Raw genomic sequence first — 18383 nt, 5'->3', positions numbered from 1 at the left:
GTCAACAGCGGGCAGTCTCCCTTTCTTTTCTTCCTTTTCCTTGCACCGTGAAACTGCAGGCGGATTAGTAGAAGGTTCTTTTTATCGTTATTTGAACGCGACGTGGTACAGCTGTCACATCCCTTCTTCCAGTGTATTTCTTGGCTTGCACCCTCTGTTGCTTGTCTGATTCCCGGCTTCTCTGTAGTCTAGGCTAAGATTATTCTAATATTCGACTTGGAAAAGTGTGTTGTCTTCTCTCCTTTTGGAGAACATAAGTCGTATAACCTATACGTGTATTTATTTTTTAGCTTCTATTACAGTAGGTAAAAGGCCTTTATTGCTTTTTCACTGAGGACAGTTGACCCACCTAAGAAGATATTTTAAGGGAAGAGCTTTGGGGTTTAAGATGAGGCAAGGTGTATGCATTAAGCTCTGTGAGGGTAGAGACTGTTTCTTACTAGTTTTTGTATTCTTAGTGCCTGACAGAGAAGCTCAGTACTGGCTTTGAATAAATGCATGTGAGGACTGTGATTTTAGAGATTATCTGATCAGAAAAAGCAGGGTCTCGATTACCCATTGAATTTGATCTTGGAAAATTAAAGTTACAGCCTATCATATCAGGGTTCAACAAGATGGGATAAGGTGGCTTGATGGTGAGGGAGAGAATTTATCTTTCCTTAGCCTTTTCCTGGTACCCTTCACTGGATAGAGTTCATGTTTCTTTTGGCTCTGTGGATTAGCAGCATTGTTACTTGTGATCTCTCTGATGGGTGTTTCCCCCAGCTGCTGGCAAAGGTAACTGTTTTGCACTGTTGTCCTCCACTGTTTTGTTAAATCTCCATTAACCCAAAATGGATTTGGCTATTTCTAGGGATTACGAGACAATTTTTTTCTTCATGGTTGATTTTTCATTAATGAGAATTTTGCTTTGCTTTTAGTAAGACATTTTCTCTTAGCAGCTGGGAATCTATTTATTCCTTTAGATCCCTGCTGTTGAGTAGCAGGATTTGGGAGAGGTTGGGTTTTGCAATGCCCCTTGGATAGTTTAAATCTCTACTGCTATACTGTATTATGGTGCTAGTCCTCATGGAAGACTCTTTATTAGGTAGGAACACTATTAAGCCAGAAATTCCTATTTAATTGTATTTAAATAATTTCAGAGAAGGAGCTGCTGCTGTTTTCACTTGTTCTAATATTGGGCAACTTTCATTGTCTACAAATTCTGTTATTTAGCTAACCTCTTTCACTTTTTATTTTGTATTAGTTGAATCTCTCTTTTGAACCTGGGGGACTGGAGACCAGTAGGTCATTGTCTTTTGAGTGGAGATTCTTTTTTTTTTTTTTTTTAAAGATTTTATTTATTCATTCATGAGAGAGAGAAAGATGCAGAGACACAGGCAGAGGGAGAAGCAGGCTCCATGTAGGGAACCTGACGAGGGACTCGATCCTGGGACTCCAGGATCACGGCTGAAGGCAGCGCTAAACCGCTGAGCCACCTGGGCTGCCTGCCCTTGAGTGGAGATTCTGAAGATGATTAATTACTGAAACTAGCAGGTACCTTGGAGAGAAGTATTCATATAAAATGGCAAAGTATCCATTTTGGGAAAACTTAACAGAAATGGATCAAAATAAGTCTTTCTAAAATGATATTCCTGCATTATATTTTGGAGTTAGGAATGTTCATGTTATGAGAGAAGCTTGTGTAAGAATACTATATAACTCAATTTCAGTTCATCTTGGAGTAGTATTGAATTAGAAACTTTTTCCCTGTAGTCAGAGTTCAAACAGTAGTAGAAACTGATGTAGAAACTGGCAAACTGGTATTGAATTATCCCCAAACATCTCAAGAAGTCAGTTTCTTGATTTAACCCTTTAATCATGCCTTATTGCCTACAGGTTAAGTGCTTTCAATAGTCTGATTCTAGCCCTCATTTTTGGCCCTATATTCTTGCCTATCTTTATACAGATATTTAGCTCTAGCACTAACTCTGCTCGTTCCTGCCTCTGTACCAGTATTCTGCATTCGTACTCCCTGAAATATTCTTTTTTGAATTTTATGCTTGTCAAAAATATATTCTTTTCCTAGCATACAGTCTACTTTTTTTTGGTTGAAAAGTTCCTAAGTTCTGTCCTCAGTGATCTTTTTCCCCTACGCAGTCTTAAACTCTAAAATCCTTTAAATATAAATTACTGGGGATCCCTGGGTGGCGCAGCGGTTTGGCGCCTGCCTTTGGCCCAGGGCGCGATCCTGGAGACCCGGGATCGAATCCCACGTCGGGCTCCCGGTGCATGGAGCCTGCTTCTCCCTCTGCCTGTGTCTCTGCCTCTCTCTCTCTCTCTGTGACTATCGTAAATAAATAATTAAAAAAAAAATTAAAAAAAAATATAAATTACTTATGGTTTGAATTGTACCACTAAAATTTGGCAATGAATTGTGTACTGCCTGGCAACTTGTCTTGTACAGGCTCTGGAGCCGGATGCGGGACTCGATTCTGGAACTCCAGGATTACGGCCTGAGTTCAAGGCAGACGCTCAACTGCTGAGCCACCCAGGTGTCCCGAGAGGTTTAGTTTTGAGGTGATTTAAGAGGGGGAGAATTGGGACGCCTCTTCTCAGAGGGGGAGAATTGGGATGCCTCTGGCTCAGCGGTTGAGCGTCTGCCTTTGGCTCAGGGTGTGATCTTGGAGTTCCGGGATGGAGTATTGTGGGATCAGGTCCCACATCTGGCTTTCTGCAGGGAGCCTGCTTCTCCCTCTGCCTATGTCTCTGCCTTCTCTCTGTGTCTCTCATGAATAAATAAATAAAATCTTAAAAAAAAGGAGAAGTGTAGGATTGTAATAGATGAAAATCTTACTATTATTATTATTAAAAAAAAAAAAAAACATTTTAGGAGTTCCTGGCTGGCTCAGTTGGTCAGTTACTCTTGATCTTGGGGTTGTGAGTTTGAGTCCCACGTTGAGTGTTGAGATTACTTAAACACAAAATTTCATTCCTAATGAATGGGGCAAGTTGACTAGTGAATGAAGATTATAAGAAACTATATTGTAGTTTATTGTAAGGAAGAATATTAAATTAGTTGTTCTTAACAAATGAAATGGACTACTCAGGGTTTCTTTCTTTTTTTTTTTTTTTAAGGGCTTTTTTTTTTTTTAAGATTTTGTTTTTTATTTTTTTCATGAGAGGACAGAGTGATAGAGAGAGAGGCAGAGAGAGAAGCAGCCTCCATGTAGGGAGCCTGAGGTGGGACTCCATCCTGGAACTCCAGGATCATGCCCTGGGCAGAAGGCAGAAGCTCAACTGCTGAGCCACCCAGGTGTCCTGTTTTAGGACATTTTAAGTAGAAACTGAATGAGTGGTAAGGATGTTCTAAAAGAGATGTCAGCATTGAGTGGGAGGTTAGACTTGATGAATTTTAAGAAACCACCCTTTCACAGAATTCACTTAGTCTTTCTTTAAAAATTTGGCACAACTTTCCTCATAATACTCATATCTTTTTGCTTTCATAGGGGCCAATACCACATAAGCAACTCCACTAAACTAAATCAGGGATTTTCTTTAACTTTTAGTGTCTTGGTATTTTTTTTTTTTTTAAGATTTTATTTATTTACTCATAGAGACACACAGAGAGAGAGAGAGAGGCAGAGACACAGGGAGAGGGAGAAAAGGCTCCGTGCAGAGAGGCGGACCTGGGACTCGATCCCGGGTCTCTAGGATCAGGCCCTGGGCTGAAGGCCGCGCTAAACCGCTGAGCCACCTGGTTGCCCATGTCTTGATATTTTTTACTAGTTTTTCCGAGCAAGTTATAAGCATTTTGAGAATTGAGTCTTTCCCCTATTTTTTTTTTTTCTTTTTAAGATTTTCTTTATTAGAGGGCCTGAGTTGGCGGGGGTGGGGGGTGGGTGGGAAGCAGGGGAGAGGGAAAAGCAGACCCCCTGCTGAGCAGGGAGCCTGCTATGGGGCTCAATACTAGGACCCTGAGATCATGACATGAGCTGAAGCAGATGCTTAACCAACTGAGCCACCAGTTGACTGGCCACCCAGTCACCCCTTTCTGTATTTCTTAATTGCCACAGTGTTGACAATTTGAGCTATGTATGGATCCTCCTCACCCCCCATACCCTTTGTTTTTTGTTTTTTAAAGGATTTTATTTATTTATGCATGAGACACATACAGAGAGAGAGAGAGAGAAAGAGAGAGGCAGAGAGAAGCAAGCTCCACGCTGGGAGCCCGACGAGGGCCTCGATCCTGGGTCTCCCGGACCCCACCCCGGGCTGAAGGTGGCGCTAAACCGCTGCGCCATCGGGGCTGCCCCCCCATACCCTTTGAACCAGAAGTGACTACACTTATGAAATAATCAAAACCGAAAAGTAGTCTTGGGGATATAAAAAGCAATATATGCTAATATACTGTCTTTTTTTGTTTATTTATTTATTTGTTTTAAAGATTTATTTATTTATTTATGATAGACATAGAGAGAGGCAGAGACACAGGAGGAGGGAGAAGCAGACTCCAGGCAGGGAGCCTGACGTGGGACTCGATCCTGGGACTCCAGGATCGCACCTTGGGCCAAAGGCAGGCGCTAAACTGCTGAGCCACCCAGGGATCCCCTATTTTTATTATTTTTAATAGTAATCTCTACACCCAACTTGGGGCTCCAAACTCAGGACCCTGAGATCAAGAGTGACATGTTTTTCTGACCAAATCAGTCAGGTGCCTCAATATATTGTTATAGAAAACTGGCAAAATGAAGGAAAGTTTAGAAAGGAAAATAAAAATCACCATAGTCCTACCACTCCCTTAACACCATGGTTAACTTTTTTGTTCTTTGTTTTTATTATTTTTTAACATTTTAATGTATATTTTTATTTATGAGAGATGCACAGAGAGAGAGGCAGAGGGAGAAGCAGGCTCCATGCAGGGAACCCAGTGTGGGACTTGATCCTGGGACCCTGGGATCATGCCCTGAGCCAAAGGCAGACGCTCAACTGCTGAGCCACCCAGGCATACCATTCTTTGTTTTTTTAAATTGTAAATGTAATAAATATGCATGATAGGAAATTCATACAGTTTAGGATGTGAAGTGAAAGTAGAAATTGGTCCTCTCCCTTATTCTCTGTTCTCTAAGAGGTAACTACTCATTGCTGTTTCTTGCATATCCTAGAAATTTTCATTACAAATGAATACACACATTCTACGACTGGATGTATATAATATTCAACTTGTTAAAACATTTAATGTTTTCCTGTCAGCTTCTGTGAATCTAAATTTATTTTTTGAGACAGTGTACATGTGAGCACTAAGGGGGGAAAGGCAGAGAGAGAGAGGGAGAAGCAGACTTCCAGAGAGCAGGGAGCTCCATGTGGAGCTTGATCCCAGGACTTAGAGATTATGACCTGAGCCATCCAGGTGTCCCTAACTCATTCTTTCTAATAGCTGCAGAGAATTACATTTTACAAGCATACATAATTTAACCAGTTTTATGTTGATGGACAATCATATTTTTTTTCATTTTGCTATTAAAGCAATACTACCATGAACATCCTTGTGGGTAGTTTTGTTATGCTTGGAGACTGTGATTTGTGTGTGATTTGCTCATTGCTGTTTTCCTGGCATAGTTACACTCAGCTGGATCCATTAGCAAATCAAATGCCTCACCATCTCTCAGATCAGCATCCTCTATAGAGGCAGATCCTTACCAGTAGGTAATATTTTATGCCTATGAAGAAGACCAAAGACCTCAGGTTTTGTAAGTTTGACCTGTGATTTCCATGGACTCCTTTTTTAAAAAAAATTTTTTGTTTATTAGAGAACACAAGTGGGGGGAGGGGTAAAGGGAGAGGGAGGAGCAGACTCCCCACTGAGGAGGGAGCAAAGTGGGTTGGATCCCAGGACCTTGGTAATCATGACTTGAGCCAAAGGCAGATGCTTAACCGACTGAGCCACCCTACTCTTCTTAAAAAAAAAAAAAAAAAAAAAAAAATCTGGGCAGCCCGGGTGGCTCAGTGGTTTAGTGCCGGCTTTGGCCCAGGGCCTGATCCTGGAGACCCAGGATGGAGTTCCACATCGGGCTCCCTGAGTGGAGCCTGCTTCTTCCTCTGCCTATGTCTCTGCCTCTCTCTCTCCCTCTGTCTCTCTCATGAATAAAGAAATAAAATCTTTAAAAAAATCTTCTTTGTGTTCCATCTTGATGCATATGCCCAATGTTCATAGCAGCATTATCTACAATAGCCAAATTATGGAAACAGCCCAGGTGTCCATTGATTGATGAATCGATAAAGATGTAGTGTATACACCCACAAGCACACACATATACACACAATCACAAGATTATTCAGCCATAAAAAAAAAAGAAATCTTGGCATTTGCAACAATATGGAGGCAGCTAGAGAGTATTATGCTAAACAAAATAAGAGTAAGACATATGATTTCGCTCAAATGTGGAATTTAAGAAATCATACAAGCAAAGGGGAAAAAAAAAGACAAACCAAGAAACAGACTCTCAACTATAGAAAACAGTTGGTTACCAGCATGGAGGTGGGGGGGATGGGTAAAATAGGTGATGAGATTAAGGAGTTGTATTTATTGTGATAAGCACTGGGTTATGTATGGGAGTGCTAAATCACTATATTGTACACCTGAAACTAATGTTACACTTGCTAAAATAATTCAAAAACTTAAAAAGATAATTGCCAAAATTTTTCTTGCAAAATTATTTTCCCTGTTGAACATTGTGTTTTTAAAACAGAACACTGTCACTAGTGATGAGAACTATACCAACTCATTTATGTTGACTTGCCCTTAGAAAAGCTTGTATTTATCATCACCTATTAGTTACCTAACTAACTCAAAGAATATTACAGGGAAACTATTAGCAAGTGAATTCTGGGGGTGCCCGGGTTACTCAGTTGGTTAAGCATCTGCCTTTGGCTCAGGTCATGATCTCAGGGTCCTGGGATTCAGCCTCCTTGCTCCTTGCTTAATGGAGAGTCTGCTTTTCCCTTCCCTCCCGCTGGTGCTCACTCGCGCTCCCTCTCTCAAGTAAATCTTAAAAATAAAAAAAAGCAAGTGAATTCTGATGGACTTTCAGGACACATTGATTGTAGGTCAATTCTAGGCTAGGAAGACCTCAGATATATTTTGGTTTACTACCACTGTGGAAAGCAGGAGTAGTAATTGTTTTCATTTCCTTCCTTCCTTTTTTTTTTTTTTTTTAAAGATTTTATCTATTTTTAAGTAATCTCTACACCAAACATAAGGCTTGAACTCACAACCCTGAGATTGATTTGTATGCTACTGATTGAGCCATCCAGGTGTCCCAGAATAGTAATGATTTTAGAATTTTCAGGCATAAGAACAGGTTAGTCAAGTATTTTTTTCACACCTTATTTTTTCCCTAATTGTTACTTGCCTCTGCTAACTGCTTGCTGCTGTATTTCCATTACATCATGGTTGGAGTAGTCCCTGCCCTTAAAAGCAGAGTCGCTGTTGGGTTCCTTTCACTTAGCTATGGCGTTAGGAAGTTGATAGTGCCTTGTCTGAGCCAGGCAGTAGTGAATGGGGAAAGGACCAATTTCCTCTGCCATGGATAGCTATTGTTATGAATTGTTCTCTTCCTAAAAAGCAGTACATCCTGTAATTTCTTAGTTTCTAGAAGTAGGGTTTCTGGAAGTTGTACTTTGTAGGCCAGTAAGCTGAGTTTTTATCCTATTTTGCTTGTGCTATGTATTTCAGACTTTGCTATGTGAATTTGTTTAAAGTTTGGCCTGTTATCATTAGTAAATATTTGTTGAGTACCTTCTCTCTGCCTGATTATGATATATATCTATATAGTAGATAAGAGCCCAAGGAATCTAGATTGGTCTTTCTTTTCTTGTAAGCAGCCTGAGGTGATCTCTGAATATGTTTTGCTATTCCCTTGACTCAGAAAACCCTACAAAATCATGCAAATCAAGAGGTTCAAGTATTCATGTTCACTTTAAGAATATACATGAAACTGGGGGATCCCTGGGTGGCACAGCGGTTTGGCGCCTGCCTTTGGCCCAGGGCGCGATCCTGGAGACCGGGGATCGAGTCCCACGTCGGGCTCCCGGTGCATGGAGCCTGCTTCTCCCTCTGCCTGTGTCTCTGCCTCTCTCTCTCTCTCTCTCTCTCTCTCTCTCTCTCTCTCTGTGACTATCATAAATAAATAAAAATTAAAAAAAAAAAGAATATACATGAAACTGCCCAGGCCATCAAGGGTATGCATATCTGAAAAGCCACCAAGTACCTGAAGAATGTCACTTTACTGAAGAAATGTGTGTCATTTCATTGCTAGAAAGGTGGAGTTGGTAGATATGCTCAGGCCAAACAGTGGGGCTGGACACAGGGTTGTGGCCTAAAAAGAGTGCTGAGTTTTTACTGCACATGCTTAAAAATGCAGAGAGTGATGCTGAACTTAAGGGTTTCAATGTAGATTCTCTGGTCATTGAGCACATCCAGGTGAACAAAGCTCTGGTAAACAAAGATGCAGAGCTTACAGAGCTCATGGTAGGGTTAACCCATACATGAACTCTCCCTGCTGCATTGAGATGATTCTTACTGAAAAGAGCAGGTTGTTCCTAAAGTGAGAGAGGAGGTTGCACAGAAGAAAAAATGATATCTCTGAAGAAACAGAAACTTAATGGTCCAGGGGTAAATCTGCACAAAATGCAAATGAAAGTTAAAAAACAAAACAAAAATCTTCTCTTAGATAAAGCCAGAATTCGGACTATTGACTCTGACCTAGGATAAGCAGAATAAGTTCTTATGGGAGTGGGGAGATACTGCACTATTTTTTCTAACTTTCAAAGCAATATTCTTTAAGTTTGGGTAATGTTTTATACACCGTAATGGACTTTCTTTATTAAAGGTCAGGGAAGGGGCACCTGGGTGGCTCAGTGGTTGAGCAACTGCCTTTGGCTCAGGTCATGATCCTGGGGTCCTGGGATCGAGTCCCGCATCGGGTTCCCTCTGGGTAGTCTGCTTCTCCCTCTGCCTGTGTCTCTGCCTCTCTCTGTCTCTCATGAATCAATAAATAAAATCTTTAAGATTTTTTAAATTTTTTAATTATGATAGTCATACAGAGAGAGAGAGAGAGAGAGAGGCAGAGACACAGGCAGAGGGAGAAGCAGGCTCCATGCACCGAGAGCCCGACGTGGGACTCGATCCTGGGTCTCCAGGATCGCGCCCTGGGCCAAAGGCAGGCGCCAAACCGCTGCGCCACCCAGGGATCCCTAAATAAAATCTTTAAAAAAAAAATAAAGGTCAGGGAAGACTTGCTATTTGTATAGCAGAATTTTTTAATTGATTTATAGTATATGTACAGAAAAGTACCCTAATCTTAAGTGTATGGTTCACTGAATTATCATAAATTGAACATACTTATGCGACCATTACTTTGGTCAATAAGTAGAACACTACTAACACCTCAGAAGCCCATCTTAACATTCTTGTCAGTCATTACTTCCTTCTACTTTCCCAAAGCTAACATTATCTGACTCTAACACTTCATTTTTTAAGAGTTTTAGCGGGACGCCTGGGTGGCTCAGCGGTTAAGCATCTGCCTTTGGCTCAGGGTGTGATCCCGGGTCTGGGAATCAAGTCCTGCATCTGGCTCCCTGTGAGGGATGTCTCTATGTCTATGTCTATGCTTTTCTCTGTGTGTCTTTCATGAATAAATAAATAAAATCTTAAAAAAAAAAAACAGTTTTAGCTTCATAGCAAAATTGAACATAAAATTTGCTTGTGAACTTTTTTTAAAAAAAGATTTTATTTTTTTATTCATGAGACACAGAGAGAGAGAGAGGAGACAGAGACATAGGCAGAGGTAGAAGCAGGTTCCTTTCAGGGAGCCCAATGTGGGACTCGATCCCCAGACCCAGAATCATGCCCTGAGCCAAAGGCAGACACTCAACTGCTGTGTCATCCAGGCGTCCCCAAAATAAAATCTTAAAAAAAAAAATGCTTGACAATGAACTTTTATTTTTTATTTTTATTTTTTAAAATATTTTATTTACTTATTTATGAGAGACACAGAGGCAGAGACACAGGCAGAGAGAGAAGCAGGTTCTGAGCAGGGAGCCAGATGTGGGACTCGATCCTGGGACTCCAGGATCATGCCCTGAGCCAAAGGCAGATGCTCCACTGCTGAGCCGCCCAGGCATCCCGACAATGAACTTTAAAAACATATATTTTATTTGAGGGAGAGACAGCACAAGCAGAGGGAGTGGCAGGGAGAGGAAGATGTAGAAGTAGATTCCCTGCTGAGCAGGGAGCCCAACTTGGGGCTCTATTCCAGGACCCTGACTATGGATCTCTCTTCTCTTCTCTTCTCTTCTCTTCTCTTCTCTTCTCTTCTCTTCTCTTCTCTTCTCTTCTCTTCTCTTCTCTTCTCTTCTCTTCTCTCTCTTCTCTTCGACACAGAAAAGAAAGAGAGGCAGAGACAAAGGCAGAGGGAGGAGAAGCAGGCTCCATGCAAGGAGCTCCATGCGGGACTTGATCCCGGGAATCTGAGATCACGCCCTGAGCCAAAGGCAGACCCTCAACCGCTGAGCCACCCAGGTGTCCCAACAATGAACTTTTAATAAATGGAATTATACAGTATTTCTTTTGGACTGGCTGCTTTTGGTTAACATGCTTGTCAGATGTTTCCACTGGATGTATAGCTGTAGTTCATTGATTTTATTAATTGCTATGTATAGTATGAGTATAGTATGAGTATACCACAGTTTATTTATCTTTGGACATTTTTTCCCCATCTTACCATTTATATCTTTTGGCCCTACCTTGTGTATATTTCTGTTGGATTATATATATGGTATATATGTGTCCAAGATTAAAATTTCTGGGTCACAGGTTATGATTATGTTTAGCTATAGTTAGTAACATAAAACAGTTTCCAAAATCTACTAGTTTATTCTCCTAGTAACTGTTTTTCTAATATTCATTTATTTAAAGATTTAAAAAATTTGAGAGAGACAGAGCATGAGCAGGGGGAGGGGCAGAGGAAGACGGACAAGGAGACTCCCCACTGAGCAGGGAGCCCTATATGGGGCTTGATCCCAGGACCTGGAGATATGACTGAGCCAAAGTCAGATGCTTAACTGACTGAGCTAGCCAGGAGCCCCTTTTGTTTGCTTTGTAAACTTACTGTTGCGAATTTAAAACTTAGAAAATTAAATTAAAACTTAGAAAACCCCCACAAAACCAATAACCCATTTTAGAAAATTCCTTAATTCTATCAAATATCCAATGTTTGAATTTATAGTTCATAAATACAATTCTTTTTTTTATAGTTTGAGTGTGTGAATCAGACCATAATAAGGTCTACACATTGCTTTTGGTTGTTAGTTCTTTTGTGCCTCTTTTAATCTTTAGTTTTTTTTTTTTTTTTTTTAAGATTTTATTTATCTATTCATGATAGACCTAGAGAGAGAGAGGCAGAGACACAGGCAGAGGGAGAAGCAGGCTCCAAGCCGGGAGCCTGACGCAGGACTCGATCCCGGGACTCCAGGAGCATGCCCTGGGCCAAAGGCAGGTGCTAAACTGCCTTAGGGGATCCACCCAGGGATCCCCTAATCTTTAGGTTTTATCTCCATTTCTCCTACTCTCTCTCTCTCTCTCTCTTTTTTTTTTTTTGTTCTTTGCAACTTCTTTGTTGAAGAAACTGGATCATTGTCTTGTCTCTCAGTCTGGATTTTGCTGGTTGTATCCCTATGGCATAGTTTAAAGTGTTCTGGAGTCTTAAACTATATATATTTCCTATAATGTTGATGTTAGATTTAGAGGCTTGATCATACTGTTTTCCTTCTTCCTTTCTTTTACTTTTTTTTTTGGTGTAGGCTACATCATGGGTAATGTATTCTTCATTAGAAGGCTCAGAGTGTCTGGTTGTCTCTTTTTTTTTTTGGTGATGTTGGTGCCTGTTGATGCTTAATATCTAGTCAATTCATTAGGGGCTGCAAAATAGTGATATTCTAATTTAATAATTCCTTCATTTGTTAGCTGGAATATTTCAATAAAGAGTAATTCCCCACATATTTTTTTAAAGATTTATTTATTTATTTTAGAGATATGGAGCATGAGTGGTGGAGGGGGCAAAAGTGCGGGTGGGGCGAGAGAGAAGCAGACTTCCCACTGAGTGTGGAGCCCAACTGGGGGCTTGATTCCATTACTCTGAGTTCATGACCTGAGCCTGAAACAGGAATTGGGCACTCAACTGACTGAGCCACCCAGGCGCCCCAAGAAACTTCCTCATATTTACCATTTAGCTACTCAGTGGGTTCTAACAGGAAAGTCAGAAGAAATGCTTGGTTCTTTCCTTTTATTTATCAATTCTCAAAATAATGATTTGGTCCCTTAGCATCCTCTACCAGTGACGAATTAGTTGCTATTAATAGTTTTCAGTACTATTATGAAGTCATAGATTTAAGCATATTTCCATCTGTGTGGGGTTGTATATCTTATTGATATACAAATTGTTTATCTTGGCCACTGGGAGCTTCCTACGGTTCATATTTTATTGTGTATCCTTTTAGCCCTGCCTACCCCCCCATATTGTTTGGCTACTCTTTCTACCCCCCCCCTTTTTTTTTTAGCTCAGTTTTCACATCCATTTTTCCATGTCAATAATTTTTTTTTAAAACCTTTTATCTATGGGATCCCTGGGTGGCTCAGCAGTTTAGTGCCTGCCTTTGGCCCAAGACTGATCCTGGAGTCCCAGGATCAAGTCCCACATCAGGCTCCCTGCATGGAGCCTGCTCTCCCTCTGTCTGTGTCTCGGCCTCTGTGTGTGTGTGTCTCATGAATAAATAAATAAAATCTTAAAAAAAATAAACTTTTTATCCAGAAATAATCTCAGACTGCTAGAAAAGTTGCAAAAATAGGGACGCTTGGGGGTCAGCAGTTGAGCTTCTGCCTTATACTCAGGGCATGATCCTGGAGTCCCGGGATCGAATCCCACATCGGGCTCCCTGCATGGAGCCTGCTTCTCTCTCTGCCTATGTCTCTGCCTCTCTCTCTCTTTCTCTGTGTCTCTAATAAATAAATAAAATCTTAAAAAAAAGTTGTGAAAATAAAAATAATACAAAGAACGATTACTTGGCAACAAGTTTTAGATGACATTGACTTCTATCCTCTAAATACTTCATAGTATATTTCCTAAGAATAAAGATGGTCTCTGACATAACCATAATGCAGTTGTATCTTATAGTAAATTTCCCAATGATACAATAATTTAAACTGTCAGTTACATTCTTTTTTTTTTGTCACTGTCCTAGTTGTCAAATATCCATTATAACTTTTCTTTTCCAGTATGGGATCCAAACTAAGAGTTGGCTTTCCATTTACTGGTCATGTCTCTATAGCCTCCTTCAATACGGAATATTTCCATAGCCTTAAAACAAATTTTTTTTTTTTTTTTGGTAACGGCATTTAAAAAAATATAATCACCTCTCCTTTTTCAGTAGAATGTTCATCATTTTTGGTTTGTCTGATGTTAGGCATCTTGAGTTGGAGTACTATGTAGTTGATGTTTTGTCCTTCTTAGGGTATCAACATTAGAAAATACATGCTCATTGGTGATATACATTTTGATTACCTGGTCAAATATTGTTTGACTTTTCTCCTGTGTCCTCTCTGCTCCCTCAAACTTATATGTATCTTTTAGAAGATCCTTAAAAACCATTCAAGTATTCTGCATAAAAACCATTCAAATATAAGGACTAAATAGAACAGGGACGCTATGCTGGCTGGCTCAGTCAGTAGAACATGTGACTCTTGATCTCAGAGTCATGAGTTTAAGCCGCATGTTGAGTGTGGAGCCTACTTCCAACAAAAGAAAAAACTAAGGACTAAATAGAACAGTATCTGTCCAAGTGGCTAAGGCAGTGTCATGCATATGGGTTTGTTAAATTTGAGTCTGCCTGACATGATGAAAGTATTGCTTAGTGTATTTTATTATTCTGGTAACAGTGTGTATACTGGATTAAGTGGGGGAGCAATTAAAGGCACTTAAGTCATAGGAGGAGTAATTTAGATTAAATGTAAATTAAAATTTCTCAATGAGATTTGAACTGTTACAGAAAAGCAGTGAGAGTCAGTTTTCTAGGTCTCTCTCTCTCTTTTTTTTTTAAAGATTTTATTTATTTATTCATGAGAGACACACACAGAGAGAGAGAGGCAGAGACATAGGCAGAGGGAGAAGCAGGCTCCCTGCAGGGAGCATAATGTGGGACTCGATCCCAGGACCCCGAGATCATGCCCTGAGCCAAAGGCAGCCGCTCAACCACTGAGCCACCAGGTGCCCTCTAGGTCTCTTAAGAATAAGTCCTGTTTCCTTCTATATGGAATACTTAGGTGTAGCTGCTCTAGATGAGGAAAGTTAAGATAACCAGCTTTGCATTTCCTGCTTTGTTAAGATTCTTTGTGATTACTGAGAAATGGAATAAAAATGTTGGCATATAGTAGAGTTTTTGCGTTCAATTTAGCAAGGAAACTATTTTTCTATTTATCTTCTTCAATAAAAATAGAATATTCCTTCTCAAGTGTTATCTCCAAAAGCAGCTATCCACTGACCATGTGAGAGAGGTGCATGGCATCAAAGGAAGAGTCATGAGGGCTTCTTTTTTTGTGTGAACCCCAGAGTGATAAAAATGTGGTCAAGATATTATAACAGGAACAATTTTTTTTTTAAGATTTTATTTATTTATTGAGACACAGGGAGAGAGAGAGAGAGAGAGAGGTAGAGAGAGAAGCAGGCTCCATGCAGGGAGCCGGGCGCGGGACTCGATCCTGAATCCCCGGGATCACGCCAGGCTGCAGGCGGCGCTAAATGGCTGCGCCACCGGGGCTGCCTGGAACAAATTTGTTTTAGTGTGTATGTATACAAACTTTTCTCCTAAAGAATCTTATAAATAGGGCAGCCCCTGTGGCCCAGCGGTTTAGTGTCGCCTTCGGGCCGCGGGTGTGATCCTGGAGACCTGGGATCGAGTCCCACGTCGGGCTTCCTGCATGGAGCCTGCTTCTCTCTCTGCCTGTATCTCTGCCTCTCTCTTTCTCTCTCTGTCTCTCATGAATAAATAAATAAAATCTTAAAAAAAAAAAAAAGTCTTAAAAAAAAAGAATGTTATAAATAGGGAAGAGCCATTCTGAGTCATTAGGAAATAAAGTTTTCCAAGAAAAACCTGTTTTGTTTTCTATTGCTGCTTTTGTTGCTTCTATTTCTGTGCAGTAAGTACTTACTTGTGATTGGAGAACAGATAGGCTTTTGAATTGATGCTGGGCTGTTAATTTTCTCTTGAACTGTTTGCTTTATTAATTTAAAAAAAATTTATTTGAGAGAGAGCGAGCACATGCACAAGCCTGCAAAAGCGCAGAGGGGAGGGGCAGAGGGAGAGAATTACGATCCATTTCCACCCATGTGGGGGTCAATTTCACACCCTGAGATCACAACCTGAGCCCAACTGACTGAGCTACCCAGGTGCCTCTGCTTTAATAATTTTTATAGTGTTTTATTGTGAGTGATTTTAAGAAAGAGGCTAGAGGACAGTGAGTTAAGATCTGCCTAGAAGCTAAGGAGAGACTGGTAGTTGGACAATGTGAAGATAATTGCTTTCATATGTGGTTAAAGGGATGAAAGTGATTTATTCAAAGGCTAATCACTTACATGATTTCTGTCTATTATGATTCAGATTTGTAGGGCTTTCTTGTACAAAAGGGTGAAGGAAATCTGTTTGCTAAGTAAAAGGGGGTAATGATAAAGATAAAAACACCTATGTACGTCTCATTTCAGTCATCCACACGCACCCATGATCACATCATGAAGCATGTCACTCCTTGGAATGATGCTCTGCTTTTGGAATCTTAAATTTCATCACCTGTCTGATCTTATTCTCATATCTGTCTTTCTAGTTTTCAGTGTCAGTGTGTTTTTACTACTATAATATAGGGTAGATGTTAAAAAGCTTTGGTTTTAGAACCGAGTTGGTAAATATACATCTCTACCACTTATGAATTGTGTGTCCTTACATATAGTAATCTCATTGAATCTTAATTTCCACATGTTTAATATTCATCTATCCATTCCAGAAGTATTAGGTTCCTATTCTTTTTTCCTTGTTTTTTCATTAAGCTCTAGGCCCAACATGGGGCTTTAACTCATGCCCTGAGATCAAGAGTCTCATGCTATACTGACTGAGCCAGCCAGGAGCTCCTTAAGTTCCTGTTCTCTCTCTCTCTCTCTCTCTCTTTTTTAAGATTTTATTTATGTATTCATGAGGGGGAGGAAGAGGGAGGGAGAGAGAGAGAGGCAGAGACACCGGCAGAGGGAGAAGCAGGCTCCATACTAGGAGCCTGATGCGAGACTCGATCCCATGACCCCAGGATCACACCCTGAGCCAAAGGCTCTGTAGACACTCAACTGCTGAGCCACCCAGGCATCCATCAAGTTCCTGTTTTTAATGGAGTTTTATTCTATTAAGATAAAGGAATAAAATAAATGAATAATTAAGCTTCAGATAATGATAAGTACAGTGAAGAAAGTAAGGTAAAGGACCAAGAGTGATTTGCATGGAAGAATTATTTGAAATAGGATTATGCAGGAAGGTCTCACTAAGGAGGTGGCATTTGAGCTGAGACTTGAATAATAAGCAGGAGTCATCGGAGATCTGAGGTAAGCTTTTTAAGCAGAGGGAATTGGAAGCAAATATTTTGAGGGGAAGGAGAAAAAGAAGGGATTATTGGAAGGAAGAGTGATAGGTAGGCAGAGACTAAATCATACAGGATCCTCTAGTTTGTACCAGAGTTTGATGTTATTCTAAATAGCATTGGACCTAACTATAGCTTTAAGCAAGTTCAATGCTTTTTTTTAAATTTTTATTTTTAATTAATTAATTAATTAATTTATGATAGTCACAGAGAGAGAGAGAGAGAGAGAGAGAGAGAGAGAGAGAGGCAGAGACACAGGCAGAGGGAGAAGCAGGCTCCATGCACCGGGAGCCCGACGTGGGATTCGATCCTGGGTCTCCAGGATCGTGCCCTGGGCCAAAGGCAGGCGCCAAACCGCTGCACCACCCAGGGATCCCAAGTTCAATGCTTTGATTTATGTTTTAGTAATGACAAGTTTGTGGTGAATGAACTTGGGTGGGAAGCCATGGCTAGCAACACTGGAAGCAGGAGCCCACTTGGTGCATCCAGATAAGAGATGGATAGTGACGTGGACTAGGATGCAGTACGAGAGATGGTGAAAATATATATAGCAAAGTGTTACTGAGATGATTGTGAAAATGATTAGCACCATCCCAGGCCTAGAATGAGCACTTGTTTTACTATAAAAATAGTATTAGTAGTTCTTATCCAGCTCTATGCCATCTATTCATCTAAGTCAGAAAGCTGGAAGTTGTCCTAAATTTCTCAATTGAGGAAGAAAATACAGAGAAGAAAAGTTGTTAGGTTCAGTGGAGTTTATGGTGTCTATCAGTAACCTATAAGATGTGTTGAGATGAATGTATCAGGTTCATTGCAGATGACCCTTGAAAATAGTACCTGAAAATGTAGATCTATACCTTAATTAAGAAGTCTTGTTAGGGATCCCTGGGTGGCGCAGCGGTTTAGCGCCTGCCTTTGGCCCAGGGCGCGATCCTGGAGACCCGGGATCGAATCCCACGTCGGGCTCCCGGTGCATGGAGCCCGCTTCTCCCTCTGCCTGTGTCTCTGCCTCTCTCTCTCTCTCTCTCTGTGACTATCATAAATAAATAAAAATTGAAAAAAAAAAAAAAGAAGTCTTGTTAGACATAAATATTTGGGAGTTATAGGTATTTGGTAGTAAAGCCATTAGCTTGAATACAATTGCGTATCTGTATAGAGGATAAAAGAGAAAAATGAGCTAATGCTATAGCTAAAGGAATGGGCAGAAGACGAGTTGATAGGGTGGTCAGAATGTCAATGCCTGAGCTTGGAGTAGAGGGAATTTCATGAATAAATGGTTGGATGATAGAGATGACTGATACTGCTTGAGAATAAACAAACGAAGGTTGCTGGATTTGAGAACTAGAGCAGTTTCTTTAGAGTAGTAGAAGGGTAGGCATCCTATTACAGTCATTCTGGAGTATTTGGGAAGTGAAGAATTGGAATTAGCAAGTATAGGCTACTCATTCAGAAGAATTACAATAAAGAGGTGGCTTGAGTGTAGTTTTAAAAGAGAGAAAACTTGGATATTTGGAGCCTGAAGGGGAAAATCAAGATGAGATGAGGGTAAAGAAGAGATGATGACTGATTTCCTTATAAAATGGGATACAAGATTATCAGCTGAAAATGAGGTGGTGGGGATGATTTTGCAAGCTTGAGAAGAGTGCTAAAAGTTTCATTCACTCTTTCAGGAGCCATT

The 18383-nt window shown here is 40.5% G+C and overlaps 1 protein-coding gene across 28 annotated transcripts in view; it reads left to right on the top strand.

Annotated features, from left to right (window-relative positions):
* Positions 1-18383, top strand: part of UNC13B (unc-13 homolog B) — a 245728-nt gene that overhangs the window by 17084 nt on the left and 210261 nt on the right. The window lies entirely within an intron of this gene.

The sequence above is a fragment of the Vulpes vulpes genome, chromosome 12 (assembly GCF_048418805.1).
Source record: "Vulpes vulpes isolate BD-2025 chromosome 12, VulVul3, whole genome shotgun sequence".
Classification (NCBI taxonomy): domain Eukaryota; kingdom Metazoa; phylum Chordata; class Mammalia; order Carnivora; family Canidae; genus Vulpes; species Vulpes vulpes.
Note: the sequence above shows the minus strand (reverse complement) of the source record. Positions and strands in the feature narration are given on the sequence as shown.